We start from the raw sequence: 4,740 nt of genomic DNA, 5'->3' as shown, positions 1-4,740 counted from the left end.
GAGACTAGCGCATCTGGCCCGGGCTCTTGGGCAGCCTTAGGCTTGTGCTGGGGTCTAAGCTAGGGGTGGAAAGACACTTCGTTTGGCAACGGCTCTGAAAAAAAATAGATCTTCAGTTCGTCAAAGAAGCACCGAGAGTGCACGCAGGTGTTTGCCTGGTTTGTATTTTTATGAGACCAGAAACACCTGATAGGGGTAGAAGGTGTTAGACTCCTCAGAATGACTGTAAAGCTGTCGTATTTTGTTTTAATAAGTAACACATTTTAGATTTTTACATGAGAAAACAGCAGCATTAGGACTACACAAAAAATCACAAGCCATTTAGTAAGCTAAATACTCTCTTAATTACCTTATTCACGGTGTATATTACCTGTTGGCATTGACACAATTTACATCTAATTTTAGAAATTCCTCCAGGCAACAATCATCATTATGAATTTTTAAAAGTGGCTGAATGACTAAGCCTCCAGATTTAGCTGGCCAGAGTTACGCATTGCTCCTATACCACCTGTACTGTCTTTGATAAAAAAAAAAGTGTGGCACAACCTTTCTGTAGGTTTCTATTTAAAATCATTTCCGCTTTATCTGTATTACTTCCCCATCTAGCCACACTGCTACTAGGGTACAACATGAAAGCAGCAATGAAACCAGTGGAACCTGTAAAAAAGCATGGAACAAGGAAACTTCGGGCCCTGGAGTATCTGAAAGCAAAGTACTTAACTGGACTGTCAAGGGTGATACCTCACAAAGTCCTACCCTGTGCATTCTACTGGCAAAGTCCTGCCCTTTAGCAAAACTCCAGCTGAATTCCACTGAGCAGGGACTTCATCTTACAAAATGTCTCGCACCTGATTTGCAATTGTTCTGCACTGCAGGTCCACACTGTTGTACCAGTGCTGACTGTGTGTTAAATTATATAGATGATATACTCGGCACACATGTGCTGATAGACATGTGGGAGAAAATAATAGACCTCTAGCTCTTGCTAAGGTCAGTGAGAAGACTGGAAATAGAACGACACCTCATCTTGACTCGCTTTTCTGGGCATCCAGTTTGTAAATAGTATGACGGGGAAATGCATTCTTCTCATCTTAGCCATGTTTCCAGATTTTCAATTTTTTAGTTTTGTAGTGAATAAATCAGTCTTTAAGAGAAAGCAGATATGGATAGAGACGGACAAACACCCTAAACAGCACTTGAATATCTCAATCTATGCATAAATGGTATTTCAGAGCATCAATTATCAAAACAGTTTCCATCTGCAACATCGCAGCTGGAATGTGTTAAGCCAGTAATATATATGGGAGAAAAAAAGAAAACACTCAAAAAACCTAAGGTGCCAATGAAGTCTTTGAAACTGTTAACACTGAATAGGTGGAAGCCACTTAAGCAAGTCTGAGAAATGTGCTTTCAGGAACTAAGCTTTTGCACTGGAACAATAGAAAAGCAGTCCCTTGCTTTTCCTAATGCTTTTGATGATGATGGGGAAGTGCTGTGAAACTCATTCTATCGAGAGTAAGGACAAGGTGAGAGGAAGCAGCTTCTGATTCCTTCATTAGCTGAACCTCACATCCCCTAATGCCCCATTTCTGTGGTATAAGAGAGAAAAGTAGAAGCATTGCTTTAGGCACTTGTGACTCATTTCTGGTCTCTTACCTTTCTCTAGTTCCCAAGAATCATATTTTTACAGGATATGTAAAACCCTGTGACATACAAGTTTTCATCCCCTTGTCTACCCAGGTGGCTGGGAGTGGAGCAGCTTTAGTCTTTCCTGCATTTCTAGATCTCTGGTTCTAGCCTCTGCCAACAGCTGTCTCCAGAGCCAACTCGACATTTCTCTGTAGTGGGGAAAAAAAAAAAAAAAAAAAAAGAATTTTGTGTCCTTAAAGCTGAAGGGACGGAGTTACATTGTGGTCTCTGGCATGGGCAGAGTAGAGAAGAGGAAGGATGGATTTTTCACTGCCCCTTTGTGTCCCTTTAGGCGCTTTCTGCTTTCTCTATGTCTGAAGTAGTTCTGGTTGCTCCTAGCCGTGCCACAGCTGATTGCTTTGATTGCCTGTGTACCCTGTCTGTAGCTGATGTCTTCTGTTTTTTGCCACCTGTAAAATGGCCATCCATGGAATGGAAATTAAAAAAGGAAAAAAAAAAAAAAAAAAAAAGAATTTTGTGTCCTTAAAGCTGAAGGGACGGAGTTACATTGTGGTCTCTGGCATGGGCAGAGTAGAGAAGAGGAAGGATGGATTTTTCACTGCCCCTTTGTGTCCCTTTAGGCGCTTTCTGCTTTCTCTATGTCTGAAGTAGTTCTGGTTGCTCCTAGCCGTGCCACAGCTGATTGCTTTGATTGCCTGTGTACCCTGTCTGTAGCTGATGTCTTCTGTTTTTTGCCACCTGTAAAATGGCCATCCATGGAATGGAAATTAAATCTAGGACACTCCAGGCAACAAAGCAGTGGTCTCTTTAGCAAGACACTTCATTTATCTGATGTATTAGCAAGTTAAACCTGACCAACACCCCTGAACGTGCAGCTGCTGAATCCTGCCTTCTCACATATTCCAGCTTTGCAACAGGCTGGCTCAGACCTGCAGTCAGGCTCTCTCTTGCTGTGCTCTATACCTGGTCTTGTGAGCATTTCACGGTGGCCCCAACTCAAGGGTAGCTGGGAAAGATGTATGTGTTGTCCTGCTGAGCGGGGCACACACCCACGGATCCACTTCAGCTCTCTCAGGTTGAGGGTAGAAAAGCCCAGCTATCGCTTTCCATGGATTGTGCTGCACCCACTGGACTACCACGTGCAAGGCAAACACCTCTCGTGTGTCCCCAAAAGAGTGAGCATTTTGGTGCTTGCCCTTAGGGAGAAGTCCAGGTGTTGGGCAGAGGAGCCCTGGTTTCAAAGAGGAGTGTGCATCCAGACCTGACCTGAAGTGACATGTCCTGGCTACGCTTGGGTCTGTACATTATCTCATACTCAGATTAGCCTGCCAGTCCCTGAACCGCTATCCCTGACCACATTCTTATTGCCACAGAAATCAAAGGTTCTGAGTCCTACCTGACAACCTGCCCATCTCTTTTTAGTATTTTAGCTAGTAATATCTTCAATGCACCTTTCTTTTGTGCTATTGTCTCACTTTGTACAATGCAGACTGTTTCCTCTCCTTCCCTGAATTTCTACTTCTTTCCTGTCTTTGTCCTCCTTTGAGGACAACAGCATCTTGTTTTTCTGCAAATAACGAGAATATTTAAATCATTGAAACATTACCTGGACTGTGAATCTATTAGGGCTGATTCAAGAAATGAATGAGAGGAAAAAAGGGCTCTGCAAGTGAGATTTCTTTCATTCTGCAAACTGCTGTGTGATTATGCAAAGCTGTTCTCTTATGTTTTCTGCCAGACAAAATATGTAGACACTTTTTTTGCCTTTTGGAGGGGAAATGCTGTGCATGTGCATAAATGCTGTGTCTCTTCCTTGAATTAAAATGAGACCTTACATAGCTGGTAAACTGCACATTGCCGGGGTGAGCAGACTGGCAGCTCAGAACTGAGGCTGATTTCACAGCACATTGCTTGTCTCAGCAGCGAGGCATCCTGGAACGGGTTTGGTCTGGTTTTTGGTCTGTAACTCATTGTGTAAATGCCAGCCAAATTAAAGCAAAGCAGATGGGACAAGTCATTTGAAGATTAATGAAGCTACTTGCGTTAAAAAGGAACTTTAGATACGTATTTTAATGAAAAAGATCCTTTCTAGTTCATAATAGCTGGTCAAAAGAAAAGGATCAAGCACTGAAAACTGCTAAAGCTTAGCAGAACACACCTGCAAAGAATTATTAGAAGTGATTAACTCTGTAAAGTTAAATTAACTTTACTCCCCATTAAACTGAATTATCAAGTCAAAGACTTAATTTCTTTCTCAGGTACCTGCATTGCTTTGTGAATGCTACCTTTCTTCTTAAAATGTAGAAGTAAAGCAGGCAAAATCTATGGAATTCTTTAGGGATTATTCACAATGCAGTCTAACATGTTGAGAAGTTTTCATTCGCCTGTGGCATTTGCAGTTTCCATCAAAACTTTTCAAAACTTGTGCTGAACAGTGACATTTTCTTTTGTATAGCTGGCTATACTTCATATGAAAGAGAAATGAATATCAGGAATCAGTACAGTAAACAAATTCTTTCTGTTTTACCACTACAAAAATGCAGCTCAACCGTAAAGATGCTCTTAAAGATGTCCCCCTGCTCTAAAGAATGTCTAAATCTTTAATCAAAATTCCAGCCAATCACAAAGTGTAATTGTAAAATATTTCCAGTATTGCCCTAAGCTCATCAGGTCTCTCAAACTGCATAGCCGGTCCCCAGGAGGAAAGCCAGGCTTGTCTCTCACGTGCCACTGTGCTGATTCCTGAAACTGCTGCTTCTTGTGCAAGTCCTCAGCAATGACCAGATACTACGAGACTGTCCTACTGCATTTTAAACACAGAGATTGGAATTAGCTCTGTATTTGGCTGATGAGTTGGAGGTACTTAAGGTATGGGAGAATCACACAAACACAAAAAGAAAATCTTACCAGAATATTGGAGACCGGCTCTGTCAGAAGCACACAATCTTCTGCCAGAGACAAATCAGGATTTCTGAGCTGTTGGAGTAACCCATCCTCTTCATCTAGTATAGAGATGGCTATTGCCCTACTCTTCTTCAGGAGTAAGACTTGGCATTTCAGGGGAGAAGTATGCAACTCTCTAAGTCACAA

Source organism: Aptenodytes forsteri, unplaced genomic scaffold (genome assembly GCF_000699145.1).
Source record: "Aptenodytes forsteri isolate BGI_AS27 unplaced genomic scaffold, ASM69914v1 Scaffold82, whole genome shotgun sequence".
NCBI classification, from domain to species: domain Eukaryota; kingdom Metazoa; phylum Chordata; class Aves; order Sphenisciformes; family Spheniscidae; genus Aptenodytes; species Aptenodytes forsteri.
Note: the sequence above shows the minus strand (reverse complement) of the source record.